Source organism: Haliotis rubra, unplaced genomic scaffold (assembly GCF_003918875.1).
Source record: "Haliotis rubra isolate DU_JTF1 unplaced genomic scaffold, ASM391887v1 Scf1122, whole genome shotgun sequence".
NCBI classification, from domain to species: Eukaryota; Metazoa; Mollusca; class Gastropoda; order Lepetellida; family Haliotidae; genus Haliotis; species Haliotis rubra.
In genome coordinates this window covers 164,590-191,727 of record NW_025765029.1, presented here as the reverse complement: position 1 = coordinate 191,727, position 27,138 = coordinate 164,590, and the positions used below count along the sequence as shown (strand labels likewise).

General features: G+C 39.1%; 1 protein-coding gene and 1 long non-coding RNA gene across 3 annotated transcripts in view; both read right to left on the bottom strand.

The window, feature by feature from the left end:
- Positions 1-27,138, bottom strand: part of LOC124290211 (sodium-dependent noradrenaline transporter-like) — an 88,924-nt gene that overhangs the window by 16,627 nt on the left and 45,159 nt on the right. The window lies entirely within an intron of this gene.
- LOC124290224 lies at positions 580-27,138 on the bottom strand. The gene is made up of 3 exons (XR_006901858.1): positions 27,094-27,138; positions 26,401-26,500; positions 580-618 (listed from the first exon to the last, which is right to left on the bottom strand). It is a non-coding gene; the product is annotated as an uncharacterized LOC124290224 (long non-coding RNA).

The following is a 27,138-nucleotide window of genomic DNA, read 5'->3' as shown; positions in this document are numbered from 1 at the left end:
ACCACCTGCTTCCGTAAGTTGCCTTTTACTACATACCTGGGTTGCTGAAAGCCAATTCTAACCCGTATCTACACGGGTTTTACTCAGTATGATATGGTCAGACAAGTAACGAGTTACACCAAGACCAGATTTAACTCGCTATATTCACACAATCAGCCAGTAAATGATCAGTACTTGTGCTAATTGAGAATTAATCTTCAGTAAGCAATCTTTGTCGTAAGCGGCGACTAACGGGATCGGGTGGTTAGCATGTAATCGTCACGTTTAAAAGTGCGTTTAAACGATGCTCATGACTGTACAGACCGGAGTCATATAGCTGCAATATTGCTGAGAGCAACGTTTCAACAACGAATCGATTACCCTCACGTGGGCATAAGCTTTACACAAGTTTCAAAAGTAGGCACCTTTTCAGTTGACAATACGAATTCCTTTGAAGTAACCCCCTCACCCACTGTTTCTGATTATGATATTATATTAATGTACCCTAAAATTCTACAACCTAAAGCTGTATCTCACCAGAATTAGCACAGGGCACCCGTATGCGTATGCATATATGCATGGAGCCAGGTATCTTCTCCCCCCACAGCATACTGACATCTTCTTCCAGCCTCTTTGTGCCTGAAATAAAGTCAATACACTGTTCAGTACAATTGCTAAGGATTTGATCCTGTATAAGTTTGTTTGATGTTTAACTCCGAAGACAATTTTCCAGCTGTATGGGGGCGGTTTTCTTTAAATAACCACACAATGTACCTTGAGACATTCGAAATAAAACAGTTATAGGATGGTGGTCTGTAAATACTGGACCAGAATCAGGACCAGACAATCCAATGACTGACATCAGGATCTATCGACGGAGTTGGGATTCAATGACAATGCGTCAACTGTGTCAGCGAGCCTCCCCCCGTGTTCTACTTGTTAGTATATCGCTTCATGCGAATGAGAAAATATTTTAAAAGTAGCACTGTGGAAAGATCAGCACAGAGGGTAAACCGACGTCGTCTTTTCAGTAGTGGGAACTAGCCTTCAGTGCTGTTACTATTATATCATTTCCCGGCACCTGCAAATTCAACATGAGTGGGTGAGTTAAATGTGAAAGTCACGGTGGCAATGTACTGACTCATGTATTGACTCGACCAGAAACATTTTGTACCGAATAACCTGTAAATAGGAACCAACAACACCTGGATTACAGCAGATTTGTATAAATAACAATGATTACATTTTATGCATAAAAGAAGATATTGTTCATCAGCAACCATATCAAGCGTGATGCAATACAAGCAGCAGGTTTCTATTTGATAACCGGTTGGTTATACATTTTGGTTCACGGTGAAATTGTTGTTGAAAAGCCTTATTTTAAACTAAGTCTACAAATTAAAAAAATACCGTTTATACAGGACAGAGTTACCAAAATATTTGATAGAATTCAATTTCTTTCAATAAACATAAAAATATAAGAGAACTAACATTTTGAAAAGGATCCTCTGCATTAGATCAACGAAAACAACAGGGTAACTATGCTTGACCGTGATTCACTCTTCGCTGAATATATATATTTTTGGTAGATAGAATTCTTTTTCAGTTAAAAGGTGAGAAGGGATATTCAGAACCCGAACAAATCCACACTTGCTTCTTTTAGGGCTTTAGCATTGCAGAATGGGCAGGGCGGAAGGGAAACTTGCGGTTCAGGGACTGTGAGACAGACTATGAGAGGGTCCACATCGTGTATGAAATATGTGAGTGAATAGCAAAAATCGTCGTACAATGACCTCTTCACACCTGGACTGACAATTTATTTATACCCACTTGTGTTGCATTAGATCACAGCTGTTTGATCTAATTACAAGTGTATAATCGGTGTATGGGATCAGAAGTAATGTCACAGATTTGTACTTATTTTATGCAGCAGGGGCGGTGGGATAGCCTAGTGGCTAAAGAGTCCGCTCGTCACGCCGAAGACCCGGTTTCGAATCCCTTCATGGGCGCAATGTGTGAAGCCCATTTCTGGTGTCCCCCGCCGTGATATTGCTGGAATAGTGCTAAAAGCGGCGTAAAAACATACGCACTCACTCACTTTATGCAGCATCAGCTGTTGTGTTGTCCGTCATGGCTTAGAAATAAATAACAAAGGATCTCGTATTTGCCAGTAGGAAGATAATCTGCTGTCTATTCGGCTCAAAGGGTAAAATAATTATGCAAATTACATGAAAAGGTAATTGAAAATCAATGACGAGAGTAAGGAGAAGCTTTTCTTATGAATATTACTGGATTAAATTTGCATAAATGTTTACCAAATATAGCATCATTCCTTGTTATTGTCTGCAAAACAGGCCTTTTACATCCTAATACGAAAGGCCTGTTTTGTCTTGGTGTAGGTAGGTAGATAAGGTTTTAGGGCGACCTTGGACCTTAAAAGGCCTATATGCGCTCAACACTTAACAAACTGTTACATTTATGTTCAGTTACATTACGTCGTACTTCTCCGTTTTAACGAGGAAGTCTAAAACAGCTCTTTGTATGCAACCATACATTAAATTATCGCCAAGTATTGTGCACCATTGAGGTAGTGCTGAACTGTTTCTGGGCAGTGTAAGTTACAGCTTTCACACAGAGGAGATAGGTCTTTATCTAAAATACTTCTATATGTCTTTAATCCACAATGTCCCAGCCTTGTCTTGGCAGTTAACTGAGTTGCGTCCCTTGGTCACGTCGGGAACCTACGATTGTGGAGTCGAAACTCCGTTCGCCCAGATCGTAGGTTTCCCCAATGTTAAACGTCCAATACTTGCAGCTCTTCGGGCTTTCCTCGCACTGACAGACCGTCATACTAGTGAAATACTGCTCAAAGCCCAATACACACATTCCTAAGTCAGAAAAGTCTAATAACGTCCAGACAGGGAAACCTTTTCAGTTATGTTAGAAGTGAGTGAGTAATTTTAGGAATATTCCAGCAATGTCCTGGCGAGAACTCCAGAATTGAGCACTACAAATTACCCATATGGGGAGTCGAACACGTGTCTTCGGCGTGACGAGCTATGGCTTTCATTACTAGGCGAGCATAACGCCTATTTAAAAACTAGTTATTACCAATGTATCTATTGCGAGTGCAATCAACGTAACGAACGTCAACACCAACCATCTGTGGCAAGGGAAGCGAGGCCAAGAAATAGGATACACGATGAATGCAAGGTTGAATCCTGAAATATAGAGCCATCGGACTATTTGCTTTACAATTTTAGCCTTAAAGCGTGACATTTGTAAATTATCACATTACAGTAGACGAAATGCAAAAGTGATTCCGCTAGTTTCAACAACAAACTTGCAGGTTTATGTATCTTTGGCCAAAATGCGGCAGGCAAAACCATGATTCAGATCTGTGTTAAAATCCGTGCGTACGAATTCAAATATACATGAATATATTGAAGACAAATGTTGTGAGTGTAAATTTAGTTACAAATAAACTTCATGCAGTCTGCTATTGCTTTCATTTGAGGACCAAACAATACCGAGTTTAGTGTGGAACAATCGCAATCACGGGATAAGGGTTAAAACATATCTGCTTTTTAGGTAAACTTGGGCTCATTCTGCTGGACCTGATGACGGGAACGTTCAGGTGTAAAAGAAGATCATCTCCTTCACTTAGTTATTACTACTGAATAGGTCTGTTCATTTTGATACTCGTTGGGTGACACTGGATGTACAGTTTTTATCTCATGGCGGTCACGCAGATTACATCTATACAAAATCTCTACAACTTTAAACCTGTGAGGCATCATGGTGAGAAATCGGCTGAAAGTTAGTGGCTATGAGAATGATATTGTATTGTCCCAACATAAAACTGCAAATAAGGAATACTATCTAATAAATACATATAATATTTATAATAATTATATGGTCATTTTCATGGGGTAACGTAGATTGCACTTTTTGGGAAACATCACATTAAAACATGAATTTAAACAAAACTAAACCAGATGTTTCTGGGTACAGACGAAAGGGACAATACCGTATGTCGAAAATGTAATCTCTTTTGTTCACACTAGATGACTATTTACTTTGAAATATTCACTCAAAATGTTATATTATTTTTGGAGACATACACATTTTGGTGTTTTGTCTAACTTTTACCCTGAGTCACACACATGAATAACAGATCATTAACAATTTCTATGCCTCAGGTACCTACTAAGCCTAATATAAACATGACATGATTCTGTACATGCTGTCGCACAACGTGGCGGTCTTGTCGTCTTGTTGTCACCCTTGGTCTGCCAGTACGGGGGCGACCATTTGTGGTGTTGGTTGCCCGGAATCGTTGCTGCAGCCTGTAGATGGTCCGAACGTTGACCTGGGAGTGATTGGCAACGGCTTGTGCAGTGTGGCCAGCTTCAAGTCTTCCTAGCGCCTGGTTCCTCTGAGCTGTAGTGAGTCGTGGCATCCTGCTGACGTTGTAATTTGAATGTTTCAACCAGGTTTGGGGGGTGCATTTTATAGGGCTGGTCCTTGTGAACAGCACGTACTGCATGAAAAACATGGAGAACACCATACCATCTCCGAGATCAGGTTGCGTTTTTGAGACCATTTCCTGGGTTCCATTCTGAGTTTGGGAAGGAATGTCTTCTTAGGTAAAGCTGGAAACATTAAATGATTTTAAAGTTATCCGTTTCTGCGAAGGAAAATTCCAAACTGACGTTTCTTTGCTGCGTAGCATAGACATCATCTGTAGGAAATAATTATCGTCCCTAGTGAGATTTGAGGAAAACGTACGTAACACAAAAACGTTTCAAGTTGGAACTAATGCTTTCTTTTCTTCAGAGAAAACCAATAAATCCTCAGCAGACAAAACCACTAAACACGTTAACTATCACAACACTCCAAATTTCACATGGATTTCAGCAACTGTGAACTCTTTAACGTGGCCTTAGCAATCTTTGTGGTCTGTTAGGGAAACCTTTAGCTAATATTTGATTCGGGTTAACGCAGTGTGTGGCAATATTCCAACTATATCCAACTACAAAAACCTGAAAACGATTGATAGTTCAATATCGACGATGCCCCATCAATGTTGACATTGCAAAGAGTGTAAATAAGCATGTAAATGACTTTGGTATTGTTCTCCTTGAGAGTGAGAGGTTGAGTGAGTTAAGATTTGTCATATCGTAAGCATCTCGGCGATATTGTGACTACAGCAATTAAGATGCCAGTAATAAAATGTTTATGCTTATATACATCTGTCCCAAAAGAACGGTAAAATAACTACACTGAACAAGATCTGTATGCAACACTCGGATTTAACTGTTATAATATAGCACTGTACATGCATATAACACTATATGAGAGAAACAGTATACATAACAATACAAGATGAAAAGATATTGCAAGCAGCCACGGTAAGACTACCAAGCTGCGGGTACTTTGTGGGTCACATAAGCTCTTCCCAGCAATATAGCATTTCTATGCGCAGTAACCTTGAAAGAGCCCAGGGATGTTGAGAGTTTCAATAGTTGTTTGTGAGACTAGTTCCTGCAGTACATAAGCATGCACTTTGTTATTAAACACTGTGTATTACCAGAGCAATGGTATTAAACGCTGTTATATTTATCCTCAGAATAATGACTCATGTACAGACACTTTTATGTGTAGATATATAGTAAGTATCTATTTTTATAAGTATGTAACTGTCATGTTTGTGCTGAGAAGTGCAGCCTGGGACAGACATGTTCCGAGCAAACTTGCTGAATTACGTCTTTATGTACAAGTAAGAAACGGAATATCTTCTACAAAGTAGCCGCAATTCAAACTTAACAACTCGATATTCTGGTTCATCATCCTCTTGACTGTCTGTTTTGTGTACAAGCATTTACATTCGGGTATAGACATTTACTTTGTGTGTGAATGGCGGGTGCTATTTTGCGAATACGTGGCAAATACGTGTACACAGCTGTCACGCCTGTTACACCAAATGGAATCTGGGTCTGAAATTAGTCAGGTATTCTTTTGTACTGACGTTATTATATCTAATAATGACATGTGTGATTCGTCATACTGCCGTTGTAAAATATATACAAATACAAGGGAAAATGCTTACCAAATAATACTTGCCTTTGAAAATAAAAGAAAATCGCCGATAGGTGTCACATGAAAACAGCACTTCAACAATGTAACAAGGTTGGTTTTCTTGACGTTGTCCGATTCCTGGTTGAATCCAACGCGTTCAGTTGAATGGGAGATAGCAGTGAGGAGAGAGTCCTGTGACAGCCGTGCAGAACCTAAGTTGTCAGTTTGTAAAACGCTGACAAAGGGGTGTCGACGTCTGTGATCAGGGAAATGGCCAGTAACCACAACTGATGAATAACACGCCACTATGGGAGGTCCCGAGTTGTGGCACAACGCAGAGATGTTGAAATTCGTCTTGTTGGCCTTTATCGAAAATGTAACCACCCGATCCCGTCAGTTGCCTGTACAACAAGCATAGGTAGCTGAAGAACAATTGTTAACTGGTTCTTCACGAGTTCTACTCAGATCAGACAAGTAACGACTTACACCAAGATCAGATATATATCGTTATGCTTACGCAATCAGCCAATCAAGATAAATAAATGATCACTACTTGGTGCTGTCTTTGAGAATTACTTCAGTAACCCCCCTTGTCGAAAGAGGTGACTATCGGGATCGGGTGGTCAGACTTGGTTGACACATGTAATCGTATCCCAATTGCAATGAACAATGTTCACGATGTTGATTGTCTGATCTAGATTCGATTATTTCCAGACCGCCGTCATACAGCTGGATTATTGCTGAGAAAGAAAAAAAAAAAAAAGAAAGAAAGGAAAAAAAGGCAAATAAACAAACAAAGTAACGAAGAAATCATTGTATGGGATAACATCTATTTATTTTTTCAAGAGTGGTTTCAACAGCGTATCTGTTGTGTTTTCTGTTCACGCATAGCAGTTGTACCTGTTCCTACTTAGCGTGTCAGTGGGATGGTGGTAGTGTATCGGGCAATAAACAAAAGCATCAAACCTTGCCAAAATTACTGACAAACGAAATATTCATTTGCTTCTTTCGTTATAATTCTGTATCAATTCGAAATTATTGTTCTAAATTGATCAATTTGCATTATACTATCCCCCTTAAATGTTCACAATAATATGGCTTGGATTATGAAACAAGACTGACTGACTGAATTTGGTTTTACGCCGCTTTTAGCAATATTCCAGCAACATCACGGCGGGGGACACCAGAAATGGGCTTCACGCATTGTACCCATGTGGGGAATCGAACCCGGGTCTTCGGCGTGACGAGCCAACGCTTTAACCATTAGGGTACCCCACCGCCCCACACAAGGGAGTGGAAGATAAAATGGACACATTGAGAATGTGGCTATTGTGAACGTTACGGTATCCATTTATCTACGCCGTGTGTTGCATTTGTGGAAATCTTAGAGAACATATTCCTCACCTATGCACGATCCGATCAAATAAAGTGAAATTACGATTGCGAATCCTCATAAATTTACCTTGCCAAATGAACATTTACATCTGAGAATTATATTCATCTTGGGATACAAGTTGTTTAACAAACGATCATAATTTCAAATCGCTATTATTGATTTGTATTACAAGGGAGTATGCTCATTAAATGAAACACCGAGAACAAGTAGGGTTGGTCTAGATTAGCGCTCATCATGTACCGCACGTGCATTGGTTTTACTGTTCCAACTACTGCGCCTACCCCCTTGTAATACAAACCAATAATGGCTATTTGAAACTATGATCGTTTGTTAAACAAGTTTTATCCCAAGATGAATAAAATTCTGAGTTTAAAATGTTTAATTGGCAAGGTAAAATTATGAGGATTCGCAATCTTAATTTCACTTTACTTGATTTTCATTTTTGTTTAAAAGTGAAAGTCATCGGTACGTTCTCACTGCAAAAAGACTATAAATGCCTTTCAAGGACTTAATTAAACCCTGGTTCACGAGAAAAGGATTTGCCAAGGACAGAGAATTTGTTTCTTCAACTACACTCTTTAAAACCCCAACTCATTGACGTTTCCAGCAGTTCATTTCGATACATTTTGACAGCAATAGTCTTACGACAATTCCTATGTTTGAATCCCGTTAATCATGTCGTGATCGTTGTGTATTGCGCGCAAACGAATGTGTTTGTAACAGCTTGTAATACGAAATGAAAACGATACATGAAAAATGCATGCAGAAAAGGTTTTCCACGTAATGCAGGTGCAATGTGTCGGACACATGAGTAAAGACACCGACTATTAGAGTAAAAACCAAATTCATCATTTCATTACAGATATATAATGCCAAAGCGTAATGCTACTGACTGAAATATCGCCATTGAACATTTGGAAGCATGGGAGTCCCCGTCTGCCGTTGCAAGACACTTCAACGTCCACCACAGCGCCATATTTCGATTATGACATCGATATACCTGTTTCATTCCGACACAAGATCGTCCCAAAAGCGGACGACCAAGAGTTAGCACTCCTGCTCAGGACCGATTCATACGAGAGTTTTACCTACGTGGCCCATTTGCTATAGCAACGGACAGCGCAGAAAAGGTGCCTGGTCTTCGAAGAATTCCAGACCAAACCATCAGACATCGTCTGAGCGAAGTATGAATCATTTTATTCGAGCATATCGACCAAAAGTTGGACCTGTCCTGACACGATTACACCGACAATGACGTGTCCAATGGCGCAACAGGGTATATGCATGTGTTAAACAACCAAGCAAGAAAGCAACCAACTTGTACACAGTGTTACACACTGAGACCACATTAATGTTAAAATCAAGGAGGTAATGCTCTGATATAAGATCTGATTAAAAAGTTTACGACAGCAATTGCACGACTAAGAAGTACATCCCATGAATTAAATATAGAAAAGGGCAGATATCATAATGTTCCACGAGAAAATAGACTGCGTATGTTATGTGATTTAGGGTGATATAAGATGAGTATCATTTTATATTATTCACTCCGCATTTTACAATTTAAGAATGTTATATATCCAACCATTTTACCGCACAATCACTGTGAATATAAATTAAGGTTATTGTTGAAAGCAACAAATCTACAAATTGTTAAAAATCTATCAATGTACATCTATCACGGGTTCAACAATAAAAAAATTGTTTTAAATACCATGTGACTGTACACACTTGTATTGTACTATAGGCCTGTGGCCTCTTCAGTACCCCGAACAAAAGAAATTGAAATTGAAATTGAAATTGACCACATTAGTTTGGAAACCCATTCGGAATGATTAAATTTAGGAACTACTGCATATGATTTTGCCAACAAACAAACCTGATCCAGCATCGAGTTGCAACTAGGGCGATGTTCGAGTGCATTGGACCTCCAGTACACAAATACAGAAGTCAGCTGTTGACTGGCATAAACTCTAGCCAATTTATCATATCAATAGTTCGTGTATTTCAAGGCGAGGACCAATAAATATGTATCAGCAAAATAGAAATTCTGCACAGGTCGTATCGTGACTTACATTAAATGAACATGATTGGAATTGCTACAGACTGTAATGAAGCAGGTGCTGTATTGTACGGAAGCGTAGTAGGGCCACGGTAGGACGCTATCAGAGACAAAGAGGACAGTGGAAAGGACAATGAACCGACCTTGACGGCACTGCGTCTTTTTGTGACGTCACGTGGTCGGATGCCTCTCATTGGGTGAGTTAATAATCGAAAACCAATCGATATGACGCTCCCTCAGCCACGCCCCTTCTCGTCCAATTCGACCAAAGAGAGGTATACACAACAAGATTCCATCTCCTACATAAGACTTAGTGAGTGAGTTAAAATTTACAGTCTCATCGGCAATATTTCAGCCATATCGTTACTAAAACAAGTTTAAAATTGACCATAAATACATGTAAATTATAAAAACCTGTCGACGAAGGTCAGTCAAATCAACTAGAATATCACAGTATCAAGAAATAAAACTACCATCTCTCTCTAAAATAGGATTTCAAATTAGGAAAAGATGGAATAAAAATGGGCTATAGATCGCCAACAACAGAAGGTAGATAACCATACTAGGGACCATGGGGACTCACATTACATTTGCTACCTGCATGGACACATCATCTCTTTGGAATGATACAATATTCACCAAATGTAGTTAATGTATTGTTAGCTACGTATTGATATGGAACATTCAAACATTTGCTGACAGTGTGTCTTCAGCAGTTTCATTTTCCATGAAACCATTGGCTTCTAAATTGCCACTAAAAGAATGAAGGAATTAATTATATATACATGCACAGCGGTAACATGAGGAAATACATCAAAATGTGATAACACATGCATAATGCATTGAGGGAGTTCACTAATAGAACACCATCTCTTGGCTATCTCATTAAAGCGCCCCATAGTGGATCTAGAACTCGTGCTTGCTGGTCGGAACATTGGCTGGAACAGATAGAGTTAACGTCTCCTACGGTAAACCGCCATTTTTATGTCTGATAAAGCATAATGAGGGTTTCAATGTTCCTTGTTATTCTCATATACTTACCGTTAAGGTTCATTTCATCTGTTTGTTTCCAGTTACAGCTATTATATTCATTGACGCTAGTTGGACACTGATGCAGTTAGAAATATCGCTTGGGAAGAAACAAACATCTGTTGCAAAACAAAAGTAGAACCTTACACATTTCGTATTATTTCCACATGCCAGAAGGATACTTTCAGTTTTGGTCTGAATGTAGTAAGAGAGCAGTTTTATGTCAGCATTTCTGTATTCGTAACTCTAATATTGCGTCATGTCGAAAGTGTCTTCTGAAAAGAGGGTTTCTGAAAGGTAGTTTGAAATCATATAATAATCGAAAACCAATCGATATGACGCTCCCTCAGCCACGCCCCTTCTCGTCCAATTCGACCAAAGAGAGGTATACACAACAAGATTCCATCTTGTACTTAAGACTTAGTGAGTGAGTTAAAATTTACAGTCTCATCGGCAATATTTCAGCCATATCGTTACTAAAACAAGTTTAAAATTGACCATAAATACATGTAAATTATAAAAACCTGTCGACGAAGGTCAGTCAAATCAACTAGAATATCACAGTATCAAGAAATAAAACTACCATCTCTCTCTAAAATAGGATTTCAAATTAGGAAAAGACGGAATGAAAATGGGCTATAGATCGCCAACAACAGAAGGTAGATAACCATACTAGGGACCATGGGGACTTACATTACATTTGCTACCTGGATGGACCCTAGCTGGATTTAGCATCATCCCTTCAGCTGTCTGCAATTTTTGACAATCTAACCATAAATTAAAAGAACATATACACTACGATTAAAATAATAGTAGGCTTAAATCTACCTTGAATGCTTTGGGACTTACGTACCCTCTCAGGAGGACAAATAATTTACAATACTTAAACTCCTTTGAGGATACAGCCACTAACAATCTTAGTTATTAATTGAAGCTACCAGTAACAAAATATTTATCTATTTACAAACCATTTATCAAAATTTGTCTAGTAATTCTATTTCTTTTAAACATTCAATGATTAAATGATAATTAACATAAAAGGATCTTCACCTTTTAACAGGTATTTGTGAGTATAACGCCTATGGCCAATACGACATCGTCGCATGATGACCTCTTGAAATCTAGACTGACAACCCAAGTAGGTGTAACCAATATAGGGAATTATTTCATGTAATTTATTGATACCTTCTTGGGTATCTGCATCAGATCACGAATGTAAGTTCTAATGCTAGCTTTGTAATCAAAGTATGGAATAAGAAGTGGTGTCACAAATTTGTTGAGTGCTGCCTTAGCAGCAAAATCATCCATTGCGTTCCCAGAAATACCAACATGGCTGGGTAACCAACAAAAGACGATGTGATATTGGCCAGTAGCAAGATCAGTATATAGTTCAATAATTTCAATTAAAAGTGAGTGAGTGAGTGTGTCAGAATTTATCGTCACATCGGCAATATTTCAGCCATATCGTGACGAGAACAATTAATGTTATGCATAGTAATTAATGGTAAATTGTAAAAACCTGTCAACGAAGGTCCAATTAAAAGTGGATGTTTACAAGAAAGAATTTTAGTAGCATGAAGGCAAGAAAGAGAGTCTGAAAATATAATATTTTGTTTATATTTAGGATGTCTATTAATATATGTAAGAGCTGTTAGTATTGCATTTGCTTCTGCTGTGAATATTGAGCTGTCATCAAGTAATCTGGAGGATGTTGTTCTGGATCCAATGACAGTCGCACAAGCAACTGCGCCACCATCCTTGGACCCATCTGTAAATAAGGATTTGTATGTGTTATATTTTACTTTTTAACTGATTATAGTCTTGTTTATGTTGTCATTCATTAGTTTCTGATCTCCTATACTTTGTCAGAGTTAGGTCAACCTTTGGCCTCACTAATTGCCAAGGAGGAGAAAGAAGACGGGAAGGAGCTATATTTTCCAGCTTAATGCTGGCAGCAGAAATGAATGGTTTAATTCTTCAAACAAGAGGCGGAACAAGAGCAGACTTTTTGTTGTACAAACCGTCATAAAGAGGATTAAAGACACAGTTAAATGCAGGGTTAGACTCGTTTGAATAAAGTTTTGTTATATACTGCAAGGATACTTCTATTCGGCTTTGTGTAAGAGATGGCTCATCGGCCTCAACACAGAGACTGTCAACAGGAGAAGTTCTAAAGAATCCAAGACATAGCCGTAATCAAGATCAAGCTTCGAACGGACCAATGATCGATATAGATGAAGGCGGGTAGCTTGATCACCTCCCCACGTAGAATTGGAAACGACTTTCAACAAGTCAAGCGCTTTCAGGCATTTGTTTTTAGATATTTAATATGCAGAAGAAAAGTTAAATGGGAGTCGAAAATTGGGCCAAGAACTTGGTCTCCTTTACAACTTTGATGGGAGTGCCATTTAAAGATAGTTCTGGGTCCTTATGAGGCTTATAGTTTCTACAAAAGTGTAGACAAGAGGTTTTTGACTTTTCAAGACACCATTTATTTATTTTATGTAAACACAACTGCAGTTGCCATGCAATAGCTTCTGTTCTGGAAATGTCGCCCTTAAAATTGCTTTTTAAAAGTCAGTCCAAAATACAATTGCTGTTTGTTTACAATGTAAGTTTTAGTTAAGTGGGTTACAAATCTACCAAACTCGATTCTTGAGTCTAACAAAACCTCTTTATTGGCCACGCATCCGGTTGCTCTTGGTGTTCAGATACAGGTCTTTGTGCCCACAGTGTGGTTCCTCTGACAAACTGACTAAAAATGAATGGCACCGCGTGCTAAAAAGTCTGGAATCTTGTGTAAAAGTGATATTACATACACTCTTTACATAGCTCAGGAATAACACCATTTGCATTGGGGTCAACTGATCATGAGAAAAACCTTCTACAAGACGTACCTGAGAGACATAAAAGAGGCCAAACAGTAGCACTGTAGAAAGAACAACACAGAGGGTAAACCAACGTCGTCTTCTCAGTAGAGGGAACTGGTCTCCCAGTGCTGTTACTATTATATCAATTCCTGGCACCTGCACATTCAACATCGGTAAGTGAGTGAGTAAGTTAAATGTGAGAGTCACAGTGGCAATTCATAAGCCATTACCGACTCGACCAAAGCCTTTTGTACCGAGTTACTTACCAAAGAGGACAACAACTTCAACTAGATTACGACCGATTTGTATTCATAACTAGTATATAACCAAAAAATATATCACGAATGATAACCTTTTTTTAATATATAGATGTTTTGTTATAGTTCGCCAGCAACCAATCAAATGTGACGAAATACAGGCAGCAGGTCTTCAAAATATGCGTAAACTTGCTATACGTTTTGGTTCATGATGAAAATGAAATTGTTGTTGAAATCGTGTCTGATTCTTTTTGTTTTTAAAGTTGGCATCCACGAGAAGGTATTCATGTAACGTGATGTAGGTAGTCTGATGGGTAACAAATAGCAAAGGATCTCGTATGGCCTGTAGGAGTGAGTGGGTGAGTTTAGTTTAGTTTTACGCCGCATTCAGCAATATTCCCGCTATATGGCGATAGTATGTACATAATCGAGTCTGGACCAGTGACCAACAGCATGAGCATCGATCTGCGCAATTGGGAACCGATGACATGTGTCAACCAAGTCAGCGAGCCTGACCACCCAATCCCGTTAGTCGCCTCTTACGACAAGCATGGGTTCTGAAGGTTCATTCTATCCCGGACCTTCACGGGTTATGCCCAGTAGGAAGATAATCCGCAGACAATTCGTCTCAAAAGGTAATATACCGATGTAAACTACAAATGTACCTGAATAGATAAGTGGAAATCAGTGACGAGAGGGCAGAGAAACTTTAATTATTGATACATGCCGAAGTAAATTTGAATAATATAGCATCATTCCTTGTTATTGTCTGCAAAACAGGTACGTTACACCCTAAGGAGAAAGGAAAAGGCTTATCTAGGTGTCGAAGTAAATGGAGCCAAAGTTTTTGGATTCGAACCTCGACTCGTCCAAATCGTGTGTAGGTATTTCCTCAATGTTAGGCGTCTAATACATCACTTCAGGCTTTTCTCGCTCTGAAAGACTGTCATATTAGTGAAATGCTGTTCAAAGTGGGGTTAAAGCCAACTCACTCACTCCTGAAGTGGAAAAAATGTAATAACGTCCAACTTGGTAAAACATGATCAGGTATTTAAGAAGTGAGTGAGCGAGTGCTTTCAGCAATATTCCATTAATGTCCCTGCGAGGAACACCAGAAATGGGCTTCACACATTGTATCTCATTGGGGAATCACTTTACGTACAAGGCTACCCCACGACCCTATCTAAGAAGCATACATTACCAATGTATCTATTGCGAGTGACATGAACGTAACGAACGTCAACACCAACCATAGCTGCGGTAAGGGAAGCGAGGCCAAGAAATCAGGATACACAATGAATGCAAGGCTGAATCCTGAAATACAAATTCATTTGACTATTTTAATTCTTAACATTTTAGACTTAAAACTTAACATTTGTATGTTATCCTATTACATCAGACGAACTGTATTTTAAGCTTTTCAGCTAGTTTAAACAACAAAATTGTAGGTTTGTCTATCTTTGTCCAAAAAGGCGGCAGTCAAATCTGTGTTGTATCTAGTTAAAATCTTTGTGTATGAATTCAAATAAACATTATCTCCATATCAAACATTTGTTTTGGAGGGGAAATTATGATTTCGTTTGAAGGAACATTTTGCGAGAGTAAATATATTTACAAATAAGCTTGATACAGTGTGCTATTGCTTTCATTCGAGGACCAATGAACACTGAGTAAAGTGTGGACCAATCGCAATCGTGGGAAAAGGTCATCCACATGTCTGCTTTTTAGGTAAACTTGGGTTCATTCTGCTGGACCTGATGACTGGAAGTCCTCCATAGACAGTCCGCGCAGATGGGCAATGTGACCAATGATGGAGAAACAGGCGAAGCCAATGAATACACAGGTCAGTGCATCAACCAGGCAAGTCACTATTGCATCCCTGAAGGAGAAAGGAAACGTTGATTGTTTGTTGTTGAATGTCGCACTTGGCAATATTCAAGCGATTTGTACATAATCGCGTCTGTACAAGATAATCTAACCTGGATATAATAACAACGCAGCACTCTGTATTATTTTGTTGTTTAATGCCATACAAAGTAATTCTCCAGCTAAATGACGGCGGTCTGTAAATGATCGAGTGTGGACCAGACAATCCACCGTCATCGATCTACGCAACTGGGATACGATGACATACACCGATAAACGTTGTAATTTGTAAACTAAATCAGCGGGCCAAATCACCTTATCCCGTTAGTCGCCTCTTCGGACAAGCATGTGTTGCTGGGGAAAACATCTAACCGGATCGTCACGGGTTCAGTTTGGGGCAGAACATATTTGCACATATCCACAGGGAAAGTGAAGAAATTGTCAAGTTACAAATCAAATTTGACAACCTTTTCAAATCAAATAGACACATGCCTGATCAAGTTAGTCATGTCTTACCACAAGCTTGATTGCTGAAGACCAACACTAACCCGGATCATCACGGATTGCATGTTATACGCTGGAAGTGTCTCTAACAAAACTGTTAACTTACAGAGAGTAGTCATCAGTAACTTATGCCTTTAACGTGTCCGTAGCTTCAGACCTTATGGCAATGATGCTCAACATAACAAGTCCGTATTCTCCGTCAGAACAGATTCCAACGTTTAAAAAAGCAACATAGGGATAAAGTTTTATGAATGGATCACTGAAAGCATTACTTCCGATGTCAACATACTTAAGACAGCGGTTGTTTATGACGTTGTGGCCGGCCATTGTGGCAATACACCCTGTAGACACACCAAGAGAATACATTCTGTAACCAAGTGCCTCGATCCATACCTTTGAAAAATGGGAAACCATTTATTTTTTTACATGCCATAAATAGGGATTGGTCTATCTGAATAGCTGTTACACAATAGTGACGTCATCAGCTCTGAAGAGGAACGCAGATTTATCTTGCAATGAAAACATTGGTTCCTTTCACTTTTACGACTGCTATATTTTCACTTTTAAATCAGCATGTTTTAAAGGTGATATCACTTTATCAGTTTTGTAAAAATCTCATTTTTAAATATGAAACATCAACACCAGAGAATGTCTTGAGTAAAAGCTAAAATAGCAGTGAATATATTATATGTATTGACGATTGAAAGTCAGTGATGACACAAAGTGTTCACGAAAAGATGAGGGTAACACCATCCCACTAACTCTATAGTCTTTGAGCCTTTCAAAATTGGGTTGATAGAGTAATAGATTACATTTCACGGTAAGAGCTGAGACTTATAACTTACTTTTGGGTCTTTTAGCCTTTCAAAATTGGGGTTGATATAGTAATAAATCCCATCTGCGGATCCTGGTAGTAGACAGCCACGGATGAGGAAGATGGTGGTAAGGATGTAGGGAATAGCCACGGTGACATACACAAGCTTAAGGGAACAAACATGCCGAGTTTATATGTATGATCATGTTGGTCTGGAACCAACAATACATATACACGCCACTACTTCTAGATCGCGTAGGGCAAACGATTAGTTTTACAAGAGTCGCTACACATGGTGTGAAAGAAACATATTATCGTGGGTTCGAATCCCAGATAGTTATTTTTATGCTTCTGGGGTTGTCAACACCTTACGCCTCGGAGATTTTAACAAAGTGTTAAACGTTGAAACATCAGACATGATGGTGAGGGGTCTGTGGTATAACTGTCAGACTGGTCACAGCAGGTTAGAAATCTAGTCACTTACCTATCGAGACACCTTTCCTTTGAATATGTTCAGTTTTCCAATCAAGGGCATACTTTAAGTGTGCTTGTAATAGCTTAACGTTAGGACCTGCCACCCAATTGAGACCCCTTGTATCTGTATGTACCTTCCCGGTAATTTTAATTTCTTGAGAAACCCAAAGAAACAGAAGTCCCATTGTGACGACCAGACACCCTGCAAGAGGCCACCTGATCCCACCCAGATTCTCCAGACCATCTGTCACTTGCAACACCTGGAATCTAATGGAATCGGCCATCAAACAACACATAGTGAGTGAGAAAGTTCATTTCACTTTTATGGGAACTGTGCAAAATTGCGCCTTCTGATGATATGGGTTCAGGAGATATACAGAGATTCATTATATGAGATTTAAGAAAGCTATTTGTATTTACACAGTTTTGTTGTGCAGCGGCTGTATCACAAGTAGAAGTTAAAGGACAGTCATATGGCAGGCTCCGATTAACGAATATATAACAGAACATATTGTCAGTACTTCAGCAATACAGGAGCTACTTGTTACAACATATAACCTTTTCTATAAAAGACAGTAAAACAACCCATCACAAGTTTTGCTTGAGATATATATTTAGCTTGCCACTACATTGACCACGCAGTGGCGAGACGAATACGTCCAGACTCTATAACCTGTCAAAGTAGTGAGTGAATGAGTATGGTTATACGCCACTTTCACCAATATTCCAGCAATATCACACTGACTGACTGACTGACTGGGTTTGGTTATACGTCGCTTTTAACAATATTCCAGCAACATCACGGCGTGGGACACCAGAAATGGGCTTCACACATTGTGCCAATGTGGGGATTCGAACCCGGGTCTTCGGCGTGACGAGCCAACGCTTTAACCATTAGGCTACCCCACCGCCCCTAGCAATATCAGAACGGGGGACAGCAGAAATGGACTTCACACAATGTACCCGTGTGGGGAATCGGACCCGGGCCTTTGGCGTGACGGCTTTAACAACCAGGCTCCCCACCGCCCCTAAGTAGTGCAGTAAAACAACTGGAGTAACACAGATTAGCATTACAACTACTATACAACCATTACAAATACCACGATATAAAAGATCCAAGATAAGAACGAATTAAAGATCATCAGCAACCAATGTTAGGCTACCGTTAGACTTACACTACTTCTTCTGTCCTAAAGGATGTCCACAAACATATACATACACAAATAACGTAAAAGTATTAAGAATTCTGCTCTTGGAATATAATAATAATACCTCCAGAATTCTTCAGCAGCAGACAGGCGATCGTCAATTCCATCAGAACCTGAAGAAACGTTCCCAACCGTTTCATCACGAGTAGGGTAACTGGTGCTGTTATTCCATGTGGTGTTTTCTAAATTATAGGATGTGCACGCAATAGTGTTCCAGTGGTTGTCACAGTTGTTCCAAGGGAAGTTGTCGGAGAAGGAATGGTAGAGGTAGAACATGAACCAGCAGAAAATGACGCTGAAGTAGGTGGAATATAGCCACGAGTATATGACTCCACCCAAACCAATACCTGCAGGAAGGAACATTTGATTTTGGCAATAGGGCATGGAACATGAGTCAGCAGAAGATGATTCTGTAGTAGGTGGAATGGAGAAAAGAATAAATGACCCCACCTAAACCAATACATGCAGGAAGGAACATTTGATTTTGGCAATAGGGCATGGAACATGAGTCAGCAGAAGATGATGCTGTAGTAGGTGGAATGGAGAAAAGAATAAATGACCCCACCTAAACCAATACATGCAGGAAGGAACATTTGATTTGTACAATGACGCAATCACTGACCATTATTAATGAAGTGTGTCAATATACAATATCAATATACATATATACATATATACATATATTATGATACAGTTTTAAGATATTTGAAATTCCTTCGTTATCATTATAGTTATGTCATACTAAACTCTCTGCTCATGCAGGTTTAATAGTTGTTCTAAATGACGACATTATTGAGTGAAAGAAGGGGAATGGATATACCCTTGAAAGGCGGACACAAATTCCAAACATTGATAGGTCCACTAAGTGCGTACTGACCAATGACCATCTCCAGGTAGACACATGGCATGGTAACTGTTATGGTGAACAGCAGGAAGGGTATCAGAAACGCACCTGTTCAAGATGAAAGAGTAACATTGGTTACTTGTAGTCGATTACAATGTCAGCGATTCTGTCGTTTAAGAATGGATTGGAAATACAGAACTTTAGGGGTAGTGTAAATACATGTCATACACGATCATGCCACGACAGAGACGAGGAGTTGGAACATAATGTAGACACGTTGAGAATGTGCATTGTGAACGTCACGGTATCCATCAATCCACGCAATGTGTGGCATTTGTGGATGTCTTGGAGAATATATTCTTCATCTATTCAGGGTCCGGTTGTCAAAGAAGTACAATGACTGGCAGCTTGCAATATCACATAAGCAGAGGGAAAGGTCACCAGAAGATATTTGTCTCCACATGTTAGTATCTCATGTTAGTGCTAACATTACACAGATAGCACCTACCACCACCATTCCTTGTGCAGAGGAAGGGGAACCTGATGAATGTGCCCGATCCGGTACCATATCCGAGCACAGTGACGATATAGTCCAACTTATGACGCCAATGTTCATGCATTCTGTTGTTGCCACTATCTGTAAAACGTTTATTGAACATAAATGTGTTTAAGGTACTGACTTACTTGAGTGAATTCTAGATTAGATTAATGTATACATAACAAAGTAAGGACAACACCAATGAGGTTATCAGTAACTATGTAAGGCCAATTATCATAGCACAATGGTGGACACACTGGAAACCTCGATGCATGTCTTGGTCTCGGTTAATGGCTGGCTTCTGTCTTTTGATTTCGATGCTGTCTTGAAGTTTCCTCTTTTCACAGAGGCTGCTTTTGTTATGGAGAATCGTTGTTTGTTGCAGGAAATATGGTGGTCGGGATGTTTGATCCGGTGTTCCGAAAGGGCAGATTTCTGAAAGATATAAGATTTTTCTACAAGGTCCTTCTACTCTTTTATCCTGGTGGCTATGGGACGTGATGTCTCTCCTGTGTATTTGTCTCCACAGTTCCTCTAGGGTTTGTTGTGGACTGGGTGGGACCTTTTCCGCTGGTATGTAACATGGGTTATTTTCGTGTTCTGCCTGAAGTGAAATTGACGTTTATTTTGGCTGTCCAAACCCTACAGGATGGATGTGTGAAATATCACCCACCTAAAGCCCCCCGCCCATTCTTGGCTTTGTCGTTATATTTTTTCTTGGTGCATTAATCCTATTTAATCATATCTAAATGGCTTCGTGATCATAAGGGGCGGTGGGGTAGCCTAATAGTTAAAGCGTTGGCTCGTCACGCCGAAGACCCGGGTTCGAGTCCCCACATGGGTACAATGTGTGAAGCCCATTTCTGGTGTCCCCCGCCGTGATGTTGCTGGAATGTTGCTAAAAGCGGCGTAAAACCAAACTCAGTCAGTCAGTCAGTAGTGATCATAATGTTATTATTGTATATTCTCCCACCTTGCATTGTGTAAACATAATGTATCTATATACATTCAAATATACGTGCACTGACTGTATTCATCTCATGTAGGACACATCATAATGCATGACTTTATCACATCGATTGTGAAGCTGAAATTGACGTTGCGAAATAGATTATAAATAATCATAGAACAGAAATATATTTCCTTTCATGTATTACATTTAAGGTATATTTCCATAAATGCAAAGCAGTATAAGTCCCGTAGCAGTAATTAAATGTCACCAAAGCCATGACGATCTGGGTTAAAACTAGTCTTGAGCAACCCATGCTTGAAATAAGAGGCGAGTAACGGGATCGGGTGGTATCCTCGATGCTTATGATGTTGATCCCTTGATTGTCGAGTCTAGACTCGATTATTTACAGGCCGCCATATAACTGAAATAGCTGAACCAACCAACTTGTAGGCAGTGTTGATAACAGAGGCTACTTTAGTTCAGAAACCCATTCGGAAGGATTATATTTGGGAATTACTGCAAAATTCTTTACAAACAAACAAACAAACCTGATCCAGCATCGACTGGCAACAAGGGCGATGTTCACCTGCAATGAATCGCCAGCACACAAATACAGAAGTCAGCTGTTAACAATACCAGATTGGCTGGTGAGCCACCACGTCCTGGTATATGCTTTAGCCAGTTTACTATATCAATAATTAAAGGGTTTAAAGGCCAGGACCTAACATGATATGTATCATAATAAATATGGAAAATATAAATTATGCATAAGTCTTGTCGTCACTGACATTAGATGAATATGATCTGAATTGCTGGACTGTAATGAAACAGGTGCTCACTATATTGCGGCCATTTTCCAGAGCTGGAATTAATCAAACACAATTTGTGATTCATCGATGTCAGCGTATGTGTTCCAGAAGAGGATATTTCCACTTACTCTCATTTAGCCAGAGTCTAACCAAAAAGGTATTGTTAAGACAACATTGCACTATGGCTTGGTGAGACAGGTAATTAGCATTAGCCACTGAAGCCTGAGCCTTTGTTCAAGGGTTAAAGTCTGTATCTACAATGCTACACGATTTAAGATGTATGCAAGTGTGTGCTCTTGCTTGTAATATGGAAGCAAAAGAAACAGCATTTCAGATAAAATAATAGTTATTAACATGTTAACAATTTGTCAACAAACACCAGATTCTTATATAGTCCCACATGATGATCAGTTTAGGGCAGCTAATGATGTGGTCACAGATGGCTGATTACTAATCAGTATATTCCTCTATTCTATGTATATTTAATACCATGACACATATGCATCCTTTACCTCTTTAACCTACACCTGATGTCGCGTCAGCTGTAGAAAGCCTTGAACCTTGAGGTCGGCGTTTCCAGGACTATGTGATGAACGTTCACAGTAGTCTTCCTGATTCCGGCTATGGTGGCCGACACGACATTTCGATCTTTTTAATCCTTATTATTTGTTAAAGTTATCAGTCACCATCCCTTAAAGTACTGCTTTTTTTAATGCGGGTTTAGCCATCATATACTACGGTTACGTTTGTGGTAGGAATATAATGATATGGTCTTACATATGCTTCCAATGGGACAATATTTTCTAGCTGATTATCAAAGGCACTGTCTAGGAGGTTGACGAGGAGTAAAATGATCTGGCTTGACGAAATTCCTGTCATAACTGAAGTGACTGTCGCCAATCAATGTCTTAAGACTAATTGTTGACCGTTTGGCTTCATATTATATTAACCGTAAGAGAAAAGACTATTTAGATTCTATGCCTATTTAGGGATAGTCCTGTGTGGTCTTACCCACAGAGTTCGAGAAGATTCAGGAAGGGCTTTGATTAAGTCATCTCACATTACCAGAAGACCAGTAGTTGTGTGAAGAAAACTTTCCACCCTGGCTACTCAGCCTATGCTTATTTAGGAAGCTTGACTGTTTCTACAAAGTGAATATTACCATTATTGTCTTTAATGCTATAAGCATTACTCTCACATGACAGTGCGTTTGCATGCTACTGTTTTTGTGTATTGTAATTCCGTTGTAGATTTTTTTAATTTATCTATATACTTAGCTCCTAGGCCGCGTCTTCAGCTTCTGTAAACGACCTGTGACAATGAAGGACAAATCACTTCACAATTATAACATACATCTTATACATTTATGATTTCATACATTTCAAAAACTTGCGTGTTCTGTGCGCGCACTTCTACTTATCTTGTCCAATGTTTAATTTTTGGTGCTAACCCACTGATGATTTTTTATGCAAATCCACTGAGATACCATACCCAAGCCTAACGTGGTTAGGCTTGAACTGGAACACGGAGAAGGTTATGCTTCAGGTAGAAGATGTGACTTAAACGACCAGAATTATAAGTGTAGGGCAACCTTCAAGGGTAGGGTATTCCTTCAAAATACATTTTGAAATCTACAGAAGAAAGAACTGAGCATTAAATGAAACAGATTATTACAGACACACTTGTTAGTGCATTATCAACACATCATCATGTCATTTGTTGTATTTGTTTATAAAATATATAGAGGATGTTTTGTTAATGTTGTCAAATAACATGTATATTTCATCTCGTGGTCTGCGCCACTCGTGAACATATCAACTTTGTCAGACCACTCGATGAAATATACATGTTACTTCACAACTTTAACAAAATATTCTATTTATTATATTTTGATCATTGTTTATAAATGATCGAGACATCGAGTATGTCTGCATTTTATTATGCAAACAAACTGCAGTCTTGCCCTTAAACAATGTTGGACCCACACAAAATAGTTCGCTTAATATTTTTATCCTACAGTAATTAATGTCATGTTTCTACTTTTTGTAGTTATATTTTATGAAATACAAACTCATATGACGAGTAAATGTAGAACTTTAATAACAAATATACTTCAGTATTTGTCTGGCGATGCAATCAGTGCGCGCATTAATACATACAAACTTGAAGAGCCGCCATTGTTTGTGATATTCTATTCAGTGAAAAACATGTTATTCTACTCAGTGAAAATACCATTTTATTTTCACAAATATTAACAGTATTTCACCCTTAAGAACATAATAAATACTCATTTCACTCAGCACCAAGCCATGTACATATTTATAGTTTTCTCTGGTTATAATGCCACCTTTCACCCTAGCAGAGAGATTGAAGTACCCGTCTGTTATTCAGAGACAGCTATTGTTTTGCACGAGTGGGATGTAACGATGTGCGTATGCCCAAAAGGTTGCCTGATTGAATGAAGAGCAGCAAAACAAAGTGCAGCACGATCGGAGATGGGTTCTCAACAGATACGATTGGCTTTTAGTATATGTAGGTTGAGTATATGGAGGCAGATGGTGAAGAGGAGATGGCAAACCTGCTGAATTACGTTTTTATGTACTTGTAAGCATCGGAATTTCTGGTTTTATACAAAGTAGTCGTAATTCAAACTTAATAACTGGATTTTCCGGCTCATCAATCACTTTATTGTCTGGTTTATTTACAAGCCGACGTTGCAAGGAAGTTGAACTGCTTTCCGGCATTAGGGTGTAAATACTTACTTTAATAATCAAATTGTGTGAACGCCGGTTGCCACTTTTGCGAACACGTGGGAAATATATGCAATTGTAATATCAATTTTGCCTTTTACACTAACTGAAATATGTTTGTGAGAATAGTCAGGACTGGGTAATCTATTGCACTGACGTTATTATATCTAGTTACGTCATCAGTGACTTCGTCATACTGCTGTTATTGGCTATGTGGACAATGAACCACACAGATCCTAAAAAGCACAACACATGTATGGTTTTATAGAAATAATAAACTACAAACATGCATGGAAAAATGCTTACCAGATAGTAGTTGCCTTTGAATGTAAAAGAAAATCGCTGATAGCAGTCACACAAAACAGCACTTGAACAATGTCAGAAGGTGTGTTTTCTTGACATTGCCCGATTCCTGGTTGAATCCAAAGCGTTCAGCTGAATGAGAGATAGCAGTGAGGAGAGAGTCCTGTGACTGCCGTGCAGAACCTCAGTTGTCAGCTTACAAAACGCTGAAACGAGGTTGTGTCAATGACTGCGATCAGGTGATGAACAAATCACAACTGATAAATAGAGCGTCACAATGGGAGGTCCCAAGTTGTAGCATAGCGTAGGAACGTAGAAGCTCGTATTGCTGGCCCTTGACGAACCTATAACCACCTGCTTCCGTAAGTTGCCTTTTACTACATACATGGGTTGCTGAAAGCCAATTCTAACCCGTATCTACACGGGTTTTACTCAGTAGGATATCATCAGACAAGTAACGAGTTACACCAAGACCAGATTTAACTCGCTATATTCACACAATCAGCCAGTAAATGATCAGTACTTGTGCTAATTGAGAATTAATCTTCAGTAAGCCATCCTTGTCGTAAGCGGCGACTAACGGGATCGGGTGGTTAGCATGTAACCGTAACGTTTTAAAGTGCGTTTAAACGATGCTCATGATGTTGATCACTCGACTGTACAGACTGGAGTCATATAGCTGCAATATTGCTGAGAGCAACGTTTCAACACCGAACCCATTACCGTCACGTGGACATAAGCTTTACACAAGTTTCAAAAGTAGGCACCTTCTCAGTTGACAATACGAATTCCTTTGAAGTAACCCACCCACTGTTTCTGATTATGATATTATATTAATGTACCCTACAATTCTGTAAAGCTGTATCTCACCAGAATTAGCACTGGGCACACGATGCGTATGCATGCATGGAGCCAGGTATCTTCTCCCCCCACAGCATACTGACATCTTCTTCCATACCCTGTTCAGTACAATTGCTAAGGATTTGATCCTGTATAAGTTTGTTTGATGTTTAAGTCCGAACACAATTTTCCAGCTGTATGGGGCGGCTTTCTTTAAATAACCATACGATGTACCTTGAGACATTCGAAATAAAACGCAACATTCTGTATTATGTCTGTTTGTTCTTTAACTCCACAATAATAAATTCTCCAGTTATAGGATGGTGGTCTGTAAATACTTGACTAGAATCAGGACCAGACAACCCAATGACTGACATCAGGATCTATCGACGGAGTTGGGATTCAATGACAATGTGTCAACTGAGTCAGCGAGCCTCACCCCCGTGTTCTACTTGTTAGTATATCGATTCATACGAATGACAAAATATTTTATTTAAATTCTGAAAGAACATAATCTATATTAATGTATATGGGATGTCAAATAGTTAAACTGACGTTATATGCGCAATAGAATGTGCCATCATTCCACGGACGTTCGTTCGAAACCAAAATATGCCAAGATTAAGAACACTGGTTTGTCAGCTCCATACCCATTCTTGGGTAGAAAATCTTACACGTGTAACATTTTGTTTTTTTATTCCAACACAAAGATAACCATTAGTGATAATTAAAGAATTACTGCTAACTATTAAACCTATTTTATCTTGCTTGGGCAATCCAATAAAATCCCACCCAAGAACCTTATCCTAACAACTAGTTACTACCATAACACCAGCCCACGATGACGCACTTCTGAAGGGCATAGAGCGCTAAGGCAGGGAAGTAAGAAAACCAGTCCACCAGTGTCAACACGTATATCCCACCCTAGAAGTAAAGGAAAATGCAACTGTCCAGAGCACATATTCCAGCATCATTGTATTGGGTGACATCACTACCATGTTATAGGAGCGTGACTTTATGTTGGACTCAGATAATATCTACACCAATGAGGTTGTCATAACGGAATACGAATTGGCAACTCAAAAGCAGTATTGACACTGTTCAGAACTCAAGGTGGAATAACAACTGTTATAGACGGTTTCTGTTCTTTAAATTTCATCCATGGTGTTCATACGTATAACAGTTCATCATGCAACATTGCTTTTGATAGATCACTTTAAAAATACTCTTTTTTTCTCAAAACGAATGGACGGGGAGAATTTAAGTTTCTGTTGTATTGATTCAGCGGGCTACAAATCTATCAAATTCGCTTCGTATGTAAGGTCTTTGTGACTATGGCTTGGTTCCTCTGCCAAACTGACTCAGAATGAATGGCATCGTGTTTAAAAGAATCTGGAATCTAGTGCAAAAGCGACGTTCAAGTTAACAAAAAGACTTTTTACATTGCTTAGGAATTACCCCATTTGAATTGGGGTTTAACTGATCATGGGAAAAAAACATCCCTCTGCACGACGTACCTGAGAGACATATAACAGGCCGAAAAGTAGCACTGTGGAAAGAAC